We start from the raw sequence: 23,445 nt of genomic DNA on the forward strand, positions 1-23,445 counted from the left end.
AATGAGGAGCTATGAAACCATGATCCTTTCTCTTCAATAACATTTGGTATCATAAATTTATTTGCTTTTTCACCCATCATCTCTCATTCATAGAGACAGGAGATAATACTATAGGCACTATGCATGAGTGTGTTATGCAACATTCTCCCCATGTATCCTAGGTACCAGTGAATCATGAATGTGTTATAAGGGAGGAGCATGCAAACAAAAGGAGGCAATCCCCTTTGCATGGATGATGCTATGAAATGTGCATTGAATGAAGGAGACACTAATGTGGTAATTCAAGATTTGTTTTGTGCATACATTGACTCACCTTCCATAGAGGTGAAGAGATTCATATGAGGATGAGATAGTAATCAATGACAAAGAAGTTTCCATGAGTTTCAAGGAGGAGAGATTGCAAGTAGAGGCAACCTTGAAGGGGCAATCCAATCTCATCATTCAACCATTCTATTGAATGTAAATTTTCAAGCAAGTTATGGATGCTTGGACACAAGTGTGACTGCCCTCTCTCACGAAGTTCCTATAGATCATATATATGCTATGCTTGTGCATTTGACTACCAAGCCTTCTTCAAATGTTCTTATCAAATTTTCTGTACAGTCTACTTCAGATATTTCTCCCAACTGAAAATACCATCCCATTATCTAGAAAGGAGGCAAAGAAAAATTTAATTGCATGTGAATGGAGTATAACTCTATTTAAGCATGTTCTAATTATTGCTTCCTTTTTCAAGATCCATGTGAGCACGCTAGAGTTTGTCCAAACTATGGTGAATCACACTATAAGGAATACACACAAGGTTTTACAACACATGTATCCTAGCACACATAAAACATATGTTTTGTGCATCATTGGATCAACCTATGGGCTGGCATACCCAAAACCATTCCATGTTGGAACATTAAGGATTCCAACTAATGAGGAGGTGACAAAAGGCATGGAGACATGTGGAGGAAAAGTAGGTAGAATTCAAGGACATCCTTGTCATGTATGGCTTGGATTGGCAATGGATGGCATGAATCCATTCGGTCATCAATCCACATCTTGGTCTACTTGGCCAGTGGAAGTGGTGAAATACAATATTTCTCCATGGGTCACTATAAAGAAAGCGCATATGATGCTAACACTTTTTGTCCCAAGGAAGCATAAGGTAAATAAAATGGATGTGCATATCATTCGTTTGGTGGAGGAGTTCCAAACTTTGTGAAATTGCTTTCAAGTCTATGATATCTCAAGGCCATTTAACCAATGAATCTTCAATTTTAATGTGGACTACTATGCACAGTTATCCCAACTTGCATGATTGCTCAAGTACACATTACAACACATGATGGCTTTCGTTTTCAACTCAATGATTTTAGATGTCCTAAAATGACTTGTGTTTGTCATTTTCAGGTCTCGATATTTTGCTTGCCCTTTGTGTGGAAATAGTTTGCATAGTCACCACCCCAAATGCTACGTAAGTTTGTGTATGAAAACCATCTTCCCATGGATCACCCATAACGTTTGCATCCAAAATTTGGTAGCTTTGAGGCATTTAATATTCCTCCAATAATGAAACTCAAGAATCGGTTGTGACTTTGGATGGAACCTGGTATCCTGACACCTCCACCTAACATGAATTGACTGGAAGCATGTGAAAATCACACATATTTTGGATCTAATAAATATATTTAAAAATGTGGCTAGTGGTCTATGTAGGCATAAGATTGGGTGATAGATGGACTCATTGAAAGCCAATGAAGACCTGAAGAAGATGGGAATGAAGAGGATCTTGTGGCCAACAACAACAGATGGCAAGGTGTTGTTACCAAAGGCACCAAGATTGTCATCTATCACGGCCAATAAATGCCAAGATTTCTAGATCACCAGTATGAAAACCCTAATAGGTATATGAATTCCATGAATGCTACCCTTATAGTAGAGGGGAAACTTAGCTATCTCAAGTCCCATGATTGACACAAGCTATTGCAAGTTTTTAATATTTTATTTTAGGCTTATGCTTACATTTGCATTTACATTGGGTTCATAATTGTTGATATTGACAATAGAATTCATGTACTCTCAATTTCTTTACATGGCTATTTACTAAAGACGTCAAAACTGCCACCGATAAATTATGTGCTGTTGTGAGGTATGTTGTCAAAGTTGTATGGTATATAATACTATCCATTTAGAGGACTCTTTTCACCTACATTAGCTATTCCATTTTTTTGAATCTAGGTGGATAGACTTAAAATAAATAAAGAATATTCCATCAATTTGATAGAGGATATTATGGATATCCAATTGCATATAATCATGTACCTAGTGGAAGAAGCTACTTACATAGGACTATGCGTTGTCGATGGATTTTTTTTGGAAAGATACATGAAGGTATTGAAAGGGTATGTAAGCTAAGAATCAAGATTAGAGGGTAGCATGGAAGAATAATGGCTTGTGCAAGAGTCAATGTTCTATATTACTTAGTTTTAAGTGTAATAATTGTTGATATTGACAAGAGAATTCGTGTACTCTCAATTTCTTTACATGGCTATTTACTAAAGATGTCAAAACTACTACCGATAAATTATGTGCTTTTGTGAGGTATGTTGTCAAAGTTGTATGGTATATAATATTATTATCCATGTAGAGGACTCTTTTCACCTACATTAGCTAATCCATTTCTTTTGAATCTAGGTGGATAGACTTAAAATAAATAAAAAATATTCCATCAAGTTGATGAGGATATTATGGATATCCAATTGCATTTAATCATGTACCTAGTGGAAGAAGCTACTTACATAGGACTATGCGTTGTCAATGGATTTTTTTTTGAAAGATACATGAAGGTATTGAAAGGGTATGTAAGACAAGAATCAAGATTAGAGGGTAGCATGGAAGAATGATGGCTTGTGCAAGAGTTAATGTTCTATATTACTTAGTTTTAAGTGTAATTGAATCCATCTATGCTTTGAATTCGGGATGAAAGAGATGATCCAAGGGGGGAGGGAGATATTGCACAAGGGATGGGGAGGCAAAGATAGATCATTGTGTCCTTGAAATTAAAATTCAACACCTTTTCTTGGTAAAATTGTAAAGAAACACTACTACCATTAGCCACTTTTTTGACACTATTAATCGATGGTTATTACTTAATATTTTGGTGAAAATGAAATCGGTCAATATTTCTGCCAAAATGATGTAACATCACAATTTTTGTTGATATTTCTATCGATATTATTGTTGATATTAGTATAGTTTCTAGAAGAAAGCATTTGATGTTGCCGTTGATATTAGTATTGCCATAATAAAACACAGTGTCAATAATCAAATTTGGAGAAGTCTGGACAAGAAGAGGTTTCACCCTACTCTTTTGCAATAATGAAATCAAATTCAAATGATTTCACAACCAAAAATATATTTTATCAATGTTGTCCTCTGTCCTTTGATTAAAGCCTCACATGAATCTTCATTGTGAGATTCCTGCTCATCCTCTTGATCAGGTCTTGCAAATCTCCAGCATGTAGATCGAGGTCTCCAAAATCAGTGTTTGAGCAACCCTATGAGGAACTCAAACTATCTTCACGTTCTGACAAATTGTGATTGAAATTGTGAGATTCAAAAATTAAAAGCAATATATTGTTATTTTCGTATTGTGAAATTCAGAAATGAAAAGCAATATACTTGTTGTCTAATGTGTGAAGTTAAGACTGTCAGGCTAAACCAGCCTGATGGTTGAAATTTTGACAGTGTCCTAAACCATCCCGGTGGTTAAAATTGTGACTGTCCTAAATGTGTCCTAAACTAGCCCAGTGGTTGACTATCCTAAACCTATCCTAAACCAGCCCGACGGTTGACTATCCTAAACGTGTCTTAAACCAGCCTGGTGATTGAAATTGTGACTCTCCTAAACCAGCCCGATAGTTGAACTTGTGACTATCCTAAACTAGTGCAGTGGTTGAAAATTGTTTTAGTTTATTGTATACTTTAATTAGACTCTGTTTGTCTTCTTGTAGTAGTGCAAAAAGGGGGCTCACTGTTCTGTTGTTCCCGCATGTTGGGTCAGTAGGATGGAGTTGTATCTCAAGTTTATGGATTAGAATCCGAACATTTAAATTGGGCAGAGGAGCTTTGAGCACTGTAAGCCCTAGTACATCAAGAAACTCAAAGAGTGGAATGTTTGTTGTTGCAAAACACACGTAGACTTTGCCCGGCAAGCTATGAATGACTTGAGATCTGGTCGTGTTGGAGCATTGATCCATGGGGATCGATGCCCATGCCCCCCCATGAATGAGCAACACTCTATAGGCCACCTAGATCCTCATCGTGTATTGCAAGGGAGGGCATGTGGTTCAATCCATCCCAAAATATGTGCTTCATATTTCATGGCCAGCTGGCAGGATAAGCAGTTCAAGATGTGCCCTGCCAATTTTTCCCGTGACACTATTGTCTCTGTCATAGATTTTGTTGAAAATTATTCATTTCAAGAACAAGATGAGATACAAAGTGCTCACTCATACAACAAGCAGATAACAATTCTTGTGCATATGACATACAGTCATTTGATTGATTCTTCCACACTTGATGCCAATCTGCTTGACTCACAGGACTCTAGGTCAGTGCAACACACATACCATTTCTACATTTCAGATGATAGGGAACATGATACCTTATTTGTGTAGCATGCTTTTCTACTGCATTGGGAATGGTTGAAAAAGGAAAATCCCCATGCAAAAAATATAAAACAACATTGGGTGTGGTCAGATGGTGCTGCCTTTCAATTTAAATCAGCCCGTGGATTCTACTTTGTCTCAAGGTTCAAATCCCTGACCATTCTGGACATGATGTGAAATTTCTTTGGGTCTAGCCATGGCAAGGGTGAACATGATGGATGCCGTGCTGTTATTAAACAAGCTCTTATTAAACACCAATCAACATGCCCTCAAGAAAAAATCAATGATGCCCATGATGCTGTAACATGGCTTACAATCAACCTCTCCATAGGCATGCATACAGTAAACAAAGCCTTAAGAATAGTGTAGTACACATAGTGTTCCATGAAGTGAAAGTGGATGAAGTGCAAAGGAGAAGTTGCACGATTGCAAGAACATTAAAGGAGTTCGTGGTCTGCACAGCAGAAAAGGCTTTTCAAACAACCAACTCATTAAAACAAGAAAACTTTCTTGTTTTTGCAGTGCATGCATCATAGGGGATCATGACGATTGTGAGAACATTGCAATTGTGAAGACATGGGAGCGAGTTCACAAGTCCAAAAATCAGTTATTACGAGCACCATGAGAAAGTCCAAAAAATGTTTGCAAGATTTTTACTTTTTCAAAATACAATGACATTTTGCAGCTCAAGGAAATTCCAAACTCCCAACTATCTTATCAATCTCTCTATAGCAAGCATCTCGCAGCTCTTTAGACTAGTTTAATGTACTATCGCAGACCTCTTCACACACTTGGATCACACACAACTTTCTTGACTCCTTCGACTTGTACGCCCATAGTAACTCCTTCTTTCACATGGGTTCCTCTTCATCCTGGTCTTCGCGCTTAATACAACTTCGTGCCTCCATCATGTCCTACCAAAAGAAACCTACATCATGAGCTTGATAAGTACCTTAAAGGAGCAGGAAAAACAATATCCAAGAAAATTAATATTCACCATCTTTCCCGACTCCAAGTAATATACCCACCACCGAAGCATGTCCTCCTTGTAGCTATTTTTCTCCTTCTTCTCCAGGTCTGTTTTTGCAAGGAGGTCATCCAACATCGTTTTTAGATAGAATAAAAGCATTCCAAAGTCTTTTGGGTATGCCATAGATTCATAGTAGGTGGATTGGTGTACAGATTTTTGGGGCTAGATTTCATAATGGGCTCTTAGTTATGTCTGCACTGCACTTAAATAGAGAGAGATCTCATTGAGCCTGACCTTCTCATTCTTCAGTCTCACATTAATTGTCTAATCAAAATCTTTCGTCTCACATTAGTTGTCTAATCAAAATCTTTCGTCTCACATTAGTTGACTAATCAAGATCTTTCAGTCTCACATTAGTTGTCTAATCGAAATCTTTCATCTCACATTACTTGTTAAATTGAAATTTTTCATCTCACATTATGGTCCTTGCCATGTCAAAGGACACTACCTAGCCACATAGCTGAGAAAACGTTGCCCAAGTAAACTCTGGAGAAGATTAACAATTCAATAGTTTACACACATATTACATAGATTACATCTCAAACACTCCTTTCCTTTAGATATCAACTCAAGGAATCCTTTCCTTAAGGGGACTGATTCCACATTGCTTTGAGCCAGGTCGCCTTTTTGAGCTCCTTGATTGCAAGCTTGGCCCTCCTTGCTCCTTTCCAGAATGGGGATGGTTCCTTCCTTCAGGGGCCCGGCCCCTCCCTTCATGCCGCCTCCTCTTTCCTTGATTTGAGCTTCCTTCGGCCCTTCTTGCTCCTTTCCTGAAGGGGGTTGGTTCCTACCTTCACGCTTCTTTTCCTCGCAGTTGTCCTTCTTCAATTTGAGCTCCTTGTCTTTTGCATTTTTTGCCCAAATGGCAAATTGAGCTGTAGCATCTACTTTCTCATCGTAGATAGCTGTAACAGGCAGGCACATTTGATATGTCCATGACTTGGGAAATGGCAAATGGCACTCTCTAAATATAGCAATTTTGCATGCACAAACATCCCAAAGCAAAAAATGTGCACAGGATGATAGCACACAGGCCATCGGATTATGCAGTCATCTATGATGGGGATGTGGCAGACCATGCATTTCAGACCTTGCTGCATGGCAAGATAGGCATCCACTTTAATTATTGCGGCCGTCAATACCATAGTCTTGCTCTGTACATGACAAATTTTCTTCTTGATTCCTTCCTCCCTCATCTTAAGGCTATGGATGTTCTTCTTCATCTCCTCCACTCTTTGCTCTCTCTATGCAACAGCTTCATCTGAATCCCTCAGCATCTATTGAAGCTGCTTAAATTGCACAAAAACATCATGGGCCATTTCCAAGACTTGCACTCTAGTTTGAAAATCTCTCAAGAAGTTGTCTTGGGTGTGTTTTGAAAAAACAACCGTTACCATGGTTGTTGTAACTTCCTTCACCATGGCTACTCTCTGCATCCTTCCTGGCCTAGAGAGCTGCCTCATTGTCTTCTCCACCCTGGCTCCACTTTGCCCCATCCTTCCTAGCCTTGAAGTTCTCTCACAATTCATGCATCACCTTTTTGGTTTATGCATTCTCCCTTTTTAGCTCCTCCATCATCTGGTCTTTTTCAATGTTCAATGTGTTCTGCATGTTGCAGAGCCGTTTGTAAAGAGCCTCCTTTTAAGCTTTTTGCTCTTCAAGCTGCTTCTGAATCATTGCTAGCTCCTTGTCTGTGATGTCCCCATCACTTCTCACTTCTTTGAGCCTATCCCGGAGCTCCTTCATGTGCTTCTCTACTTCTTCTCTTCTATGCCTTTCCATGTCGACCATTTTTGCAGTGGCCCCAGCTTGCTCTTGTGTCTGCAAGATCCTCACTTGTGCCTCCTCTACCTTGGCTTATGCACCTTCCCTGCCTTTGCTGCATCAGTGGCTTTCCCTTGTAGAAAAGTCACCTTCTGAGACATCTTCTTATCGTATTGCTCAAAAATCCCTTTGAGGGTAGATGCCATCAGGTGCATTGCAACTCTAGTGGACTGAGATGATAATTGGGATTTGCCATCCATGCAATTCTTTAGGTTGGTTAACATGCTCTTGAAATTCACCGTTAAAAAAGATACATCACGTTCTTTCAGTTGCTCTACTGCTTCTTGGACCTGCCAGAACTTCACAGTTCCTCTCGTATTAGGAAAGAAGTGAATGGTCTTCTTCAGCACATCTTGGAGGTCTGTTGGCAAGCTAGAAAACTTGTCTCCACCATCTTTATTAATCTGAGCATTGGGTTTAGTTGCCTCTCCTTTACATTCACCTCATGTACCAACCTGGTGAAGTTTTTGAGAGCATCCAAATTGGGCTTTTGAAGAGTGAGAGAGGAGCTCCCATATGTCATGATCTCAAGATCAGGGGAAGAGAGGCTCTCGCATTGTGTTGCAGAGGGGAAGGAAAGATCAGGGGAGGAGAGGCTCTCGCATTGTGTTGTAGAGGGGGAGGAAATATTGTGTAAGGAGCTTTTGGACTGTGTAGGGTCCATTATGAGAGGGGATCAAAGCTACAGGAAGAGTGCAAGGGAGATAGAAATGGTCAAGAGGGATAGAAGATGAAACAGTGAAGGAAATGGAATAGTGGAGCCTTGAGTTTGTAGTCCGAGTGCAAGGGAGAAAGAAATGGTTGAGAGGGATAGAAGACAAAATAGTTAAGGGAATGGAATAGCAGAGGCTTAAGTTTGTAGCTCGACTGCACTATCAAGGTGAGAGCCATCGCAGTGGTTTGCCCGAATTTTATTTAATTCAAGAAGATAGTACTACGTATTAGGACAAAAGGGAGCTCATTTTGGGGCCTTTTAGGGTTTAGAAAAATAGGCTCTCGACAAATCAGAAGAGGGCCAACGTAATGTTGGAAAAATACCAAAAACCATGTAAAAATATAAAATATGTCATATTCAAAATCTTTTTCTTTTATTATGTTTGACATACGTGATCTTCAAAGATGATTTTTTGTGCAAAATTTTATGATTCTGGCATTACTAGCATGTTCGGAGCGGGCCAAAAACCCCAATCGTGTTTTTGTGCAAATCCCCCATTTTGGGCATGTTTGCCATTTTTTTAGTCTTTCGGACGTCGGTTTTCGGTGTCTTCGGGGTCGATTTGGGGGCTTTGGCCTACTCCGAACGCACTGGAAATGTCAGAATCATCAAATACTGCACAAAAAATTAAGGATCTTATATATGCATTTAATGTGAAGCTTGAGCACTAGATTGACATTTTTGCAGTAAAAGTATCTGTATTTTATGGCATTTCCCATATTTTGAGTGCAAAAAAAATAGGTAGATAGTGAATTTCTCAGAGGGCCCCAAACTAAGTTCCCTTATTTCCTAATAGGCTTGCATCATAATGACTGGTTAGAGGTGGTGGCATCTAAGATTCCCAGCCATGTCTATGGTGGCGGCTAAGACCCACCGAGTTGGCAGCTAATTACCAGCCACCGCAGTGGCCCGCAATCACTCACCTTCCAGTTACCACCACCGACTTGCATGCATGATTACTACGAGTGCAGTAAATTACTAGTCACACCGGGCTTGCATGCTTTTTCGTTCCTGACCAGTTTTGCTACTTTTTTTTGTAGGATAATCATCTTCAACGGACCATTGAGTAGATGAGATCCCAGACTATTGCAGGAAAACAAGGAGAACATGATTCTCTCTTAGATTGTCCATCAAACTTTAATTATCATATAACAAACATGTCTCATAGCTGAGTAGATAACATACATGTCTTATAGCCAAGTGGGCTTTCTCTCTCTCTCTCTCACACACACACACACTCACTCACTCTCTCTCCATGTTTGCTTGTAGCTGAGTGGATTTTCTCTCTGTCTTTCTATGTCTGAATGCAAGAGGTAGGAGAAGAAATAAGATCGGCTATCTTGATTTTAGGGTAAAGGTTAGATATTAAATTGATTGGTGTTGGCCTTCTTACATTGAAATCTTAGACACTTGATTATGTAGAAGAGGACTCTATCCTTCTTAGTTAAAGTGAATGTAGATAAGAAATTTGATCCTTTGCTTTGGCCTAGGGAAGACAATTAAACTTGTGGGATAGCTTCCATATTTTATTTATATTTAAAACTTGTATTAAAAGTTACATGTCTATTGAAAGAGAAATTGAGTGTAATTTTATAGCTTGCCTTCAACTGAGAGGATTTTGATTAATTGTCCTTGGATTTGTGTAGGTCACTGAGGAGGCTCTCTGTTAGCTTTGTGCTTGGTTAGCAATACAAAATCAAAACTATAATTGAGGTAAAGATATGACAGCTTTGCTTTCTTTGTTCAATAACCCACTGTTTGGCACATTTTCCCTCTCAACATTGTTATTGATCAGTAGTTAATTTTTTTTGGGGGGGTTTTTTCTTCTTTGCGTACATTTGATGTAGTGTCATTTTTTCATATAATATGTCAATTTCATAACTTTTTTATTCTTGATATTACATGACTATTAGATATCAATGTAGTGTCGTATTTGGCCTTTTGGCATAATACGTCGATCATCTGATTTATCATGTAATATTTGAGTCAATTACTTGGGCCATGCATTTGCATGGTGCTTATCTTTTCGCACTGAATCATATTACTCGATTATATGTGCAGTTAGATAAGTAAGTCTACATTTCAACATTTGATTGTAAAATTCGACCTTTAATGTCATTACGAGGACTCCTTCTCATTGTTTTGAAACTAGCTCGACACTTGGTCATATCATTCGACCGTATGTGTCACATCTGTCAATCTTGAAAGAGTAATAGGGTTCAACACTTTGTCATTTATTTGTCTTTTGGTGTTGTTCATTAGATATATAATTTACAAAATAAGTAGGCTTCAACACTAGGTCATTTATTCGGCTTTCAATGTCATCGTAGCTTATTTCATAAAGTAAATGTTTAAACTTCAACACAAGGTCATTTATTTGGCTTTCAATGTCGTTGTAGGTTATCATAAAATATGATCGTTTTAGCTTTGACATTTGGTCATTTATCTGCCTTTTGGTGTTGTTGTATTTAACATTATTAAATATAATTGTCCAAGCTTGGACAATTAGTCCTTTATTCGATGTTCGTCGTGTCATTGTAGCTTGCATATGAAATGGATGTATGTGTTGTTTAGTTTAAAATACTTGTGATCTATTATAATTAATAGACTAGTGGGGAACCCATGCATTGTTGCAGTTGGCAAAATAATAACTCATGAAATCCATTTGTGTTAGACTCCTTCAGCTATCACCACTTTGTTGTAAGTAGCATGTTGGTATTCTTCTACCAAGTTTCCATCCTCAATATAGACCTGACATTAATTTTGTGAAGGCCCAAATTGTGAGCAAATTGTAAGGATTCTTATCGCTAGCAAGCAGTCATAACTCAAAGGTCTACAATTTCTTCCACGTGTGCAAGAACATCTTGCTTTGCGCTCTTTGGGGGAATTTTCAACCCCAACTTTATACCCCTATCATGCTGGTGAAACCATACATTACTTCCTTCTTTCTAAAGGATTTCATCTCCATTGATTCATTACCTACCTTGCTTCCATTTCACTCTTTGCTATTCCTCTTTTACCTGTACCTGCATCATTTCCCTCTTTGGAAATATTTTCTGTATAATGTAGGGAACCATTGCATAAATGCTAGTGTGCAGAGCTTGCAAACTTCCCAATAAATATACAAATGTGTGGAGAGCAACCAGTTAATGGAAGAAATTAATGGATAAGAGAAAAAATTGATGGATTATGTAGCCATGTCTGACGGTTGTGTGGTTCCAAGGAGAACAATTTAAAATAAATGTTTTGATGGCGATATTTTGGGAAAGACTATGATGAAGTTCTTCACTCACCGAATAGCATCAATCATCACTCTAAGCTATAGGAACAGATGTCCATTATTAGAAATGTCACACGTTAAAACAATCTGCCTACTAGAGTAATGTCACAATTTTTAACACTATATGAAGACAGAATGGGATTTTCATGATTCCCATCTGACCATTTTAGATGCTTCTCCTTGAACACTCAAGCAAGATGTGGATTCAACATCTTGTAATGATATGGGGGATTTAAGAGACAAACTACATACCACTAATGTTACATTTATTAGCATTGCATGTAAAAAAAGTGTAGATGTCACCGGTTTCTCATTGAACATAAAAACTACCAGTAATATAGTATGATAAACTCATTTTGCATGCTAAAACCACCTCCAAATGCATGAAATGAATTCTCGAGTCTCCTTGATTCATGCTCATACATCCGAGGTAACATTCATGTGATCCAACTTTTGAGGCATGGCTAGCTATTGAGGGTAGTCGTAGGGATGCTTCTCACAGCAAAATAAGAAATTTAGGCGAGCGGAACTAGGCGAGCGGACCTAGGCGAGCGATGCAATTTAGGTGAGCAGAACATAGTAGATTGAGTTCTCTTTTTGCATTGGATCTCGAAGTATAGGGTTCAATTTTATCATTTATACACATGATTTATGAAAAACTTCCCCTAAAAAACAATGGAAGTACACGCAACATATGGCTAAAACTCAACCTCAAGCATTTACACATATATAACTCTACTTCTATCCATTTCCACCGCATTTGGTTCATGTCTCAGTCATGGACTTATTTAATTAATGTTTTTCACATTGCTCATATTGCGGCTGACTCTTAAGACAGCAAGGATCTCATTGTATTTGGAAATGTCTTCAATACTGGAGAGAAGTATAGCAACTTGATGATCATCTTCAATAATGGCTTGGATGGCAGATAATTGTTGAAGAATTGATTGCTCAAGTGTTCATTGAGGGTTTCAGTTTCCTTCATCTTGAGCTTGAAGAGTTTTTGTTTGAGAAATACTTTGGAATTATTGATCTTATTTCCAAACAAATTCTCTAACTTTTCCCAAACGTCGTTTGCTATCTTATCAAAATCCACATGGTGGATAAGGTTGTCAGCTAAAGCTAGGCCAATGATAGCCATTGCTTTATCATTTTGGTTTTGCCACCAACTGATTCTAGCATCATCACTTTGGGGTTTTGGCTCCTTGCCATTGGTGATATTCCATATCCCTTCTCGCATAAGAAGAAGTCGGAGTTTTGTCTGCCAAGTTGGGAAATTGCTCCTTGAGAATTTCTCAATGAGCAAGGAGTTTTTTATGCTATCCATTGGTGGGAAGGTCTTAGCTGTTATTACAGCCAGTGTCTAAATCCCTTACAATGTTTACTCAGATTTCAAAAAGGGCCCAAATTTTACATGGTAGAAGCTTCAAATATGCCAAAGGAAGACACAGAACAGAAAAGCCCTAAATTTTAGGGTTCGGGTTACTGCAAAAATTAGGGTTTGTAGAAAATTGGGGCTTTTCAAAATTTCATAGAGCATAGTGTTCTAGCAACACTAGGGGAGCTTCAGACCATAAAAGCCCCAACAAATTCACCCAAAATGAGGCAAAAATCTTCAAAAACAAAATATCTCAGACGGACTGTTTGTTGGTCAATGGAGCTCATGTGGAGAGGTGAACGAAGAAGATTAATAGCGTAGAGCAACAACTTAGGTCTGTTGTGCGAGTTGATGGCCACAGCCCTCAGATCGTCAGTCGTCAAGTCAGCTCCATGGCTGGCGCCGTTGCAGGTCTAGCTACGTGGGCAACCAGTTGCGTGGGCAACGATAAGTGGCGTGGGAGCAACAGGTTCGGGCAAAAGTCGGACCAGCAGGTGTTCAGGCAGAATGGCGAGTTGCTTGGGCAACAGGAGAAGCATGGGCAGCAGGAGCAGCTGCATGGGTAGAGAGGTGCAGCAGATGACAAGCAGAGGGGCGAGCAGAGAACGAGCAAAGTGGCGAGCAGAGAACGAGCAGAGTGACACAGACGACGAGCAGAGTGGAGCAGACGACGGGCAGAGTGGAGCAGATGACGAGCAGAGTGGTGCAGACGAAGGAGTTCAGTTTATCGCAGCAGAGTGGCGACAACAGATGGGCAAGCGGAAGAGTGGTAAAGGATGAGCAGGATGCTTCATTGCGAGAGGTAAGGCTCAGGGTGAGAGACTTGATCACATGATTGAAGACAAGAGTTGAGGCATAAGCTGATGTTGATAGATCGATTATCACAGCAAGTACATAGCCTCTTTTATAGGCTGGGCAAGCCTTACAGACACCTCATAGATGAGGTCACACACAAGAATCTAGATCCTATAATCTAGGTGAGGAATCACATCTACCACATGAGGTGGCACAAGTGACCTCAAGACTCTTCACACTCACATAATTATAGGACACTCCTAGGACTCTAGGACCACACACACTAGGACTCCGATTCCAACATAATGTTGGAGTCAACATTCCATGCATGTGTGCATGTTATATTGCAGAACCACACCATTTGAGATACTGGCCGACCATAAGGATGTTTCCTTGTAGCAAAGAAACATGGTGCTGGTATTGCCAGGTTGTGTTTTGAGATAATCTCATTGCACTTTCTTCTCTCAACTATCCACCCTAAACACTTTACCCGACTTCCTACATTGGTCCTTCGAATTTCCCAAAATGTGTCTGCCACCTTTCGCTCCACCACCCTTTTCCCATCTTGTTCAGCATGAACTTGTTGACCTTCTGAGCTGGTTTTTGTTCTTTCATTACCTGTCTGTATCCTCCGAGGCCAACCTCTACTTTGCCTAGGTTGGTTGACATGATCATATTTTGGCCTGTGGTTGGTACCCTCCTTAGGCCTGCTTACCTTTGCTGATTTTCTTCTCTTTTGGATAGTCTCCGGATCACCTTCAAGGTGTGTTCTCTCATTGTATAGAGGGGATCCAGCTATCTCATCCCTAATGATGTGTACCACCTCTGAAGGTTTGCGTGTCTTGCCCTCTCTCGCTCTCTGTTGCAGGGTTGCTATGGATGGACCACGTCCTATGTGTCTTCCAAATCCTGCTTGTGCTTCATCAGCCATAAATCCATAAAATTTGCTTTCGGATAACTGCACCGTATCATGACCTGGTCCTCCCAGAATAGTATTTGTGCATCTGTGTCCTCTTCTTTCATTTCACATGTGGCTATAGTGAGCACCTCCCGCAAGCTACGATACAAAGAATAGAATACAAGATCAGCATGCAACATGTAGCAAACAAACAGTATGGGAAAGCCCTAGGAAATTATGGAATATTACACCTTGGATCATAGACATGACAAGCAAAAGTGCTCCAACCAACCACTCTCCGTGTGTGATCAAACATCACCCAGCTTGTCTTCAGATCATCAGAACCATCACGATTCATGCGATTAACTATGTCAACCCTTGAAGCTGGACCCTTGGTCTGAACACAAAACATCTTTCCTCCTCAAACCCCTGTCTAGGAAATCGGCTACATTGAAAGAAGTCATACATGCATTTTCATTTCAGCTCCAAGATACTGTCTAGCCCTCCATTGCCAGGTAAAGTTGTCCTTTTTGCCTTCCCAACAATGTCTTTCAACCTGGTTAAAATAAAGGTAGAAAACCCATTTATCATTGGAAACTTCAAAACACCAAGAAATATAACGAGAAAGGATCTTGAGATACCTGCGTGTTCTTGCTAGAGGCTCCAATTCTTCTAGAATGTTGTACAACTCAACATCGCCAAAATGAGACTCGAGAGGCCTTAGAATTCATTACCATTTCCTCCATAAGTCTTCATGTCACATCCATTTGTATTTTCCTTGTTCCAGCAATGCGATTTGATTGCACGGCTCCTTGCACCAATGATGTTAAGTTCTTCCTTGATGTTCCAACTTGTACTTTGTGTGCATGCATGCCTCCATGTATCATCAATCAAGTGAATGTTGCATCATGGGGCATGACATAGTGAGCTGTACTCTGTCACACACTAGTACACATAGATGCTTTCTTGCAAAAATAGCACCTCAAGGACCCTCCATCCTTGATAGAGGGTAGCATGTTGACATCACACTTCTTTCCCAATAGACCCTTGAAAAGTGCATCATTCTTCGTTCCACTATTCAACAATTTTGGACACAATGGATTGTCACATTCAAAGGCACTTGCACATGAAGATTTGCGAACCGTGCCTTCAAATGCAATATTGCAAGTTATAGGCTTTGTCCACAAGTGACCATCATATTTGAGCTCCATACCCTCCATTGGCCGATCTACTCTTTGGGGGGGCAGCTCAAAGACATAGTCTCCATTATACTCTCTTGGGAGCTCATCCACCTGCACAATGCGCCCGCTCCTTCTCACTAATGTCGCTAAACTAGTTGATGCACAATGAGAAAGTATGTAATCTACAACACTGGTCCCCTTTGATCTTGCACTTTTACTTGAGGAGGGTTCATCCTCTTCAGCGAACAATATCTCGTCACAAACAGTTTCAAAAGGAGCCCGATTGGATGAGGAAACCTTGTATACACTTGGTTTCCATGGAGGCCGAGAGGAAGATACACTTCCAATAGATGTGTGGGCTTTACTCCCAGGTGATTCCATAATATTTATTGGTGTGAGAGAACTGGACCCCGACATTGTGGATTTCCACTCTTACTTCTTTTGATCGCTATATTCATCATCCTTGACATATATGGTGTGCACTTCCAGCCATTACCGGTGAGGATGTCCTCCCTTTGGTCGACACTATATACTTGTCAGACAAGCTTGAATCCACAATGAAATGTATACCTCCTTCCATGTCGGTGTGCTCCACCCTAGGGACTAGAGTTTGGCCACAAACAGTATCAACAATCATAGCATTGACTCCATCACATATGAGGCCTGTAGGAAGCTTATTACCCAGGAAATTTTTGTTCACAACACACTTTCCTTCCTTCAATGGGATTTCTACTTCTTCCAATAGGCATTGAGCATCAAATGCAATGGTTGCTATGGCCATTGTATAAGTTTTCTACACAAAAGTTTGCTGAGGGAGGCAAGGAATTGTGTTGGGAAGGGAGCAAAAGAGAAAGGCACGGAACAAAAGAGAAGGGCCAAGTACCAAGGGAGAGGGAGGGAGGGATAGCTATTTCAAGTAACCCAAGGAGGAGGAGGATGTTCAATTTGTGAAATACGCCATAGCCTAGAGAGTGGGGAGGAGGATGTTAGGTGGTAGGGAGCTTGGACTCAGATGTGTGCAAGTGGGTTTTGAGAAAGAGAGAGGGGAGACTAAGAACGGCCATTGAAAAGTACCGAGAGACTAAGAGAGGGAGACTAAGAGAGACTAAGAGACTAAGAGAGACCAAGAGAGGGGAGACTAAGAGAGAGAGAGCCTAAGAGAGACTAAGAGACTAAGAGAGACTAAGAGAGAGCTGTTTTGCAATGGGTCAGGAGCAGGAGAATCCTATCCTATCCAATAATAATAAGCCACATCATCATCATCTTCTCCTTCTTGTGTCGCTTCTGCATCCTTTTTGCTTGAGCGCGTCCTCACTCATCACTCTCCCTCTAATTCTTCTCCCCCATTTTATCTCTCCAGCTCCATACAATATCCCCCAGCTCCCAGATCTGTCGTATCTTTGCCTCTCGTGATTTGCAAGTTCCCTGACAGAGAAAGCGAGAGAAAGAGCGAAAGAGACGGCGAGATAGACAGCATCCATCGTGTGTGGACAGCTGCTGATCGTGTAATTCTCGCGACTTCCACTGTTTCTTTAGCTGCGATCAAAATCGTCCGAGGTGAAGCGCTTACACGATCATAATTGTCCTTCGGGAGTCTCTAACATGGCTTTGAGCCCTCTGCCTTCAAAATGTTGAAAACCACGGGCGTTCAAGGGATAACTTGGAGGCATTTATGTTAGAGACGGCGTTACGAATAGTTGGGGAGGAGCAGAGCGAAGAGAAAGGTGGGGATCGAAAACTGACGGAGGCGCGATACTGTGAAGCAGAGGAGAAGAAACGTGTGAGATTTCTCCAGCTTTCTCCAGCTTGGCTTCGCTCCTTCTTGCTCCTCCTCAGCTCCCTATCTTGCTCCCTTCCATCCGTGGATGCTTCCCCAGCTTCCCTCCATGGCTCCTTCCCCGCCTTCCATCCTTCGTGATTACTCGCAGAATGCATCTTCGTGGCTCAGGGCCTTACATCCAATATGAGCTGCTCCGGAATCCAGCGTTTGGGCTGGGTGCAAATTGGGCTTGGCAGAGCCAAATGACCCTGATGGCCTTTTGGTGGCTCAAGAAAGCGTTTGCGCTGGGCGCAAATCAACTCTGCCACAGCCAAATGGCTATAGATGGCCTCAACGCTCGTCCGCTCCCCATTTGCGCTGGGCACAACCAAATGGCAAAACATGGCCATCTGACCGCTCGAGAAGCCCTTTGTGCTGGGCGAAAATCTATTATGCAAACGCCAAATCTGTCTCGTGTCTTGCAACTTTGCCATCTAGACATAGTTGATAGACAAAGTGCATAACCTGTTTGAATTCCATCACTATACAGTGACAAAAAACACAGGAAAATCACTTCTCCTCATACGTCCCCGCAAGCAAGCACGAGATATCAAGTAGAAGAAACTAAACGACAACTCACATAGATAGGAGAAAGAGTCTGGTCCCAACCATCAAACGACCAACTCAACCCACTGAGCATAGATTTTATCGTGTTCAGCTCCATATCTTCTATTGTGGACGGATCCATATCCTTAATCTCTCTTATGTCATTCTCTAGATCTGTCAATCTTTCCAGCAGCGACTGCCATTTGGTCTGAATTTCCGTCTTGTTCGACGGCCGCTCCCGTATGTTGTCTACCAGCGACTTGATAAGTTGTACAAGTTGCACAATATCAATAACGAAAGCAGCATCTCTGATTCCTGCCAACATCTTTCTGAACTTTGGAAGCGCGTACTGTTCGGGTGTTGAAGACCCCACGAAAACGTGAAACAGTTTAAGTGAATGGCCACACTGAATGATGTTTCCGCTAGTTGAAAATTTCTCTTCCATCTCTTTTGTTTATTTCTTTGTGTTGTATGCTTCAAGTTATTGGAAGATGGGTTTGATTAATGGATTTTCTAATGGCAGGAAACAAGAGGTCTTGAGAGTGCTTGCAGGAGATACAAACATGCAGATGGAGCTAGGCATGCCAAGAGTGAGACATATTGGTCTCAAATGATTGAGAAGGCATGCGAGATGATAGGACATATGAATGTGCCATTTGATGGTCTAGGAATTCAGTTCCCTGATGATGCAGTGAAGTATTTTAGAGCATGCTGGCAGATTCACTTCCAGAATACATTGCTGGACTTAGTAGGTGAGAAATTTTCATTTTGGGAAATCTTTTGTGCAATCAAATATTTGAAATCATGCCGGAACATTCTCTCATAAGATGCTTGTCAATAACATATCGGGCGATATGAAGAGCTCACTAGTTGTGGAGAAGCAGCCACAAATGATTATGTCTACCTGGTCTACCTGGCGCCTAGTGTACAAGTAATTAATGTTTGATGCTCTAGTCCGTACGGAAAATCTCATAATAGTATATGATGATGGACTAATAGTTATGTGAATGGCTTGCAAGTGGTTTTTCAAGCCGGTGGGAGAGCGTGCTCTAAATGAGATGCCAGTGTAGTGCTTGATTGGTTGATAACGAAAGGGCCACTATGCATGTTTCCTGACACATGCTTGCAGCACCTTGGTGGGTTATTCGAGTGGGAGATGCAGAGATGCCCCTAGTGGTTGGATTATCCTCTCAACAAGGTTCTCGAGTCAAAGAAGGAGCTACACAAAGGTGAATAAGTGTTCCTTTCGGTTCATTGCTTGAGTGTGTCATTCATATTTCAAGGAATGCATTGGAATGAACATCGTTTTTATGCATGGTTTAGAATTTGTCATGTGGAGGCAAACACCAGGCAAGAGGACAAGGGACATTGGTTCCACTACCAAGGAGAGCTACGTACCAAGAGAAGGAATGATGGGAGAGAGTCATAGGCAAGCATGGTGGAATGATGGGAGAGAGTCTCAGGCAAGCAGGGTGTTGCAAGTTGAAGGAAGGGGTAGTCAAGAAGATGAGGGGGACAATAGATTTGATGACACAGATCTGAGAGGGGAGATGGTAAGGGAAAAAAGGTGCCTCCAATATTATGGCCGTAGATGGCATTGCAAGTACTTGATTGACATTGTGTTTTCTACTAGCTGCAGAGGAGGCTGTATATCATAGGGTAGTGAGAGTTGACTGGCTAGATGTGCACTTATCACTAGTGGATGGAAAGCGGCACCAGTATGTATTCAATAGTTTGTAGGTGTATTTTAATCAAAATGGTATGAATATGATTCTTGATGTGAATGTCTCTATTCTTCAGGTCTCATGTGAAAGAAAGGGATTTTCTTAAGTTACTGACCCCTCCATCAATCACAATTGAAGAGAAAGAAACAAAGGCAGCTACAAGCATGATGTGGGTAGACTTTCCTACATCATCTCTGGTTGAGCGCATCTCCAGAAAGGAGATTTTGGAGTGGAACTAGTTAAATATGGGTCTTGTGGAGGCTATTCCAACATTTGCAAACCATATAGTCAAAGATGGGGGGTGGGTCATCAGTACTTGCTTGCTAGAACATATGTGTTGTGTTCAGTTGGGGGCACTGGATAACGGATTTGAGGTAGTTCGCATGCTGATGGTATACCTTGACTGTGGCTACATGCAAGAGAATCCCAAGGAGATGGTACATGAAATCTCATTTAAATGGTAGTACAGTTTCAAATATGTTTATGCACAAAATTTGCAAAAGTTTGACTTGTTTAAGTTTTCATGGTTACAGATGACCCGGCTAGTCTTGGGTATGTGGCAGTGCTATGGATGCAAGATCCCACAATAAAGCCTTAGCAGAGAAGAGTCTTTGAAATGACATAGGCAGTAGCCAGTCAAACTAGATAAGGGAGACAAAAATCCACACCTTCAAAGGCACACAAGAGGGATGCAAGTTTGTGCGAGGTGGTGCGGAGAGACAACTTGGATTGAGCAGGTAATTTCTTTTTTCAGTCTTTGTGTATGGTTGGTTTGTTAACAATTGAGGATCTTATTTCCAGGTTTCTCTTGCACACATTCATGCAAGACGGGGACGTGGTTGTGGATGCATTTGTAGGCATGGGAAACATGGCACATGCATGTGTAGAGCTAGGCAAACATTGTGTCTCTCTTGAGAAAGATAATGACATGGCGACTGTTTACTTGAAGCCCTTAGAGCGTAGGCATCCAGATGCCAAGAAAGGGGAATGAGATTTTCCTATTTTGTGATGACAATATACATTTTGTGCTTGAGGGTTTTGAATAGATGTTTATGTATTTGAACTTATATTTGTTTAAATTTTGTGGACCATTGCTTTGAATAGATGTTTCATTTTATCTCTATGGTTTGTGTTTTTCAATGTTTGTTACGTCCATTAGGAAAAAGAGAGTAGATATAAATTTTTGAACATAGATATTAGATGATGTGTGAGGAATAGAGTAATGAAGTGAACTTGGAAGTTGTAGGCTATTGAATGACCTATGACTTTGTTTTTGGGAAAAAGAGAGTAGATATCAATTTTTAAACATAAATATCAGATGATGTGTGAGGAATCGTGATATGTGAAGTGAACTAGGAAGTTGTAGACCATTGAATGAGCTATGACTTCATTTTTGCAATCATGTCAATCCACTTGCCTAAACTATGGCTGCTCACCTAGGTTCACTCACCTAAAAATTTTACCCCTCACAGCACATTCATTTAGGAATGTTTATTGCTCAATTGTGTTAGGTATCCCCCATGAGACTATAGAGAGGGTAAGAATCTTGGTGATTTGGAGTGTGCTTTAAAGTCACTTTTAATGGCATCTCTTTCTTTCCTTGAAGTATTACTTATGCAGCAAAGTGCTACAAAGGGAACATATCTCACACCTTAAAGTCATTTGACAAAGATTATGGAATGCAAATATTACATCCAAGGATTGTCAGATGCATACGATTTACTAGAAGCTTACCTTGGATCAACATTTTTCCATAGTTCAATGGAGGGACATGATGATGTAGCTACCCTTTAAGAAAGGGACTTTCAGAAAGAAAGTGTTATGCTTGAAAGGCAATGGAGTCACTAGGAGAGCCAGATCCAATACTAAGTAATGTAGAGCTTACTAGATTAAAGGCATTTGTGGAAGCTACCCCAAACATCATACATGCGTTGTTCGATGCATTAGCAGTTGTACACCAAGAAGTCATTATATATTGTGATCTATACCCTTTCAATGTCATGCTAGATTTTACCAAGGATCATCGTCCACAGGTTGGCATCATTCATTGGGGATTGCTGCTTTGATACAGTGAGTCAAGAGAAGCTGCTAATTTTATGAAGCGTACTTTAGATATGGATGATGTGACCAAGGATGTTTTTATCGAAGCTATACTTATATATTAATATAAAATCTTAGAGAAAGTTTTCAAGCTCATTTTTTTAGTTTCACAATATTGGTAGAATGTAGTACTTTTTTATACATTTTCTTTTGAAATTTGAAGGAAAAAATGTAAATCCTGGTAAAACTTTAAATTTTCTTGCATAAAAGTTTCAAATCATGGCGAATGTTTCAAACATTTATTTTTATTAGGGCATATAAACTTTCACTGCCAATATAGAAGTTTAGCTTCTTAACAAAACTAACTTGAAAAAAGCATCCATGGATGTGACTTATAAGATCAAGAAGAGTACAACAATAAGGCAAAAGTGTTGACTCCGGCCTTGGCAAGCTCCAGAAATAATAGACCCTGAGAACACCAATGCTTACAGTAAAGAATCGGATGTGTTTGCCATGGGATACATGATTAAAGAGATTATAAATTTTTATAAGGAGTGTAAGGAATACTATTTCAAAGAGTATTACACAAAACAGTTAGCATGGAGTGGCAAGTTGCAACATATTTATTTCAATGCAACTAACTATATGTTTGTGGAAAAACAAAATAGAATGACATTGGCCGAGATGAATAATCGCCTAGCAAGATTTAACACTCAACCCCATGCCTATTTGCGGCTTGCAGTTGAGATGATGCCTTAGTTTTATTAGTCTGATTTGTTTATAAAGCTACTCTTGGACAATTATGTTTATAAACTATAATGTTACTCTTTCAATGCATTTTGAATACTAGTATATGCATCTATAGTATTTGAATTTAATAAAGTATTATAAAATATATTTTAAAAGTTCTCAAATATTTATCTTCGTGCTACAACTTCTTGCATTTTGAATACTAGTATATGTGTTTATAGTATTTGAATTTAATAAAGTGTAAAGTGTTTTAGAATGTATTTTCATTTTTTTCCAAAATTTTATATTTGTGGAAGAGTGTGTGTTTATTATGGTTAAATTCAAGCCCATGAGTCATGCACACCAATTTTTATTATAATGATTAAATTTAAACTCACATGTCATGCACAAATTGGCAATCTAAAATTTGCAAGTCATGCACACATAAGTGGAGGGGAGGTTATAATTAAGGTTCTCATTTTATTTTGAAGTAGATCGATCTCCTATCATGGCACCTTTTTTCAGGATTTAAGTGATTGACTATGATAATAAGGAGGAATCAGGTGTTGTTAGGGTGACAAGAGACACAAGTCATCCCACGTTCTCTCATATTCGTGAATCAATGGACAATCAATGATCAACTCTTAGTGTACATCAATATAAGTCCATACCGCATAGAGGAAACTCCTTATTCATGTAAAAGACATTGCACTCAACCAGCTGATGACATAAATCTTGATGCTCAAGTTCACATATCTTCAAATCTTTCTAGTAGATTACTAAGCCCAAGTATTCTTGAACTTTGGCACTATGAATAAGGTTGTTTCT

At 40.0% G+C, this 23,445-nt stretch overlaps 1 long non-coding RNA gene across 1 annotated transcript; it reads left to right on the forward strand.

Annotated features, from left to right (window-relative positions):
* The first annotated feature begins 19,267 nt into the window (after nt 1-19,267).
* On the forward strand, nt 19,268-20,411 carry LOC147902860 (uncharacterized). Its single transcript, XR_015540841.1, has 3 exons — nt 19,268-19,353; nt 19,925-20,285; nt 20,382-20,411. It is a non-coding gene; the product is annotated as an uncharacterized LOC147902860 (long non-coding RNA).
* The last annotated feature ends 3,034 nt before the right edge of the window (nt 20,412-23,445 follow it).

The sequence above is a fragment of the Dipteris shenzhenensis genome, chromosome 4, assembly GCF_047967505.1.
Source record: "Dipteris shenzhenensis isolate YYH24624 ecotype China chromosome 4, Dip_SZ_1.0, whole genome shotgun sequence".
Lineage (NCBI taxonomy): Eukaryota > Viridiplantae > Streptophyta > Polypodiopsida > Gleicheniales > Dipteridaceae > Dipteris > Dipteris shenzhenensis.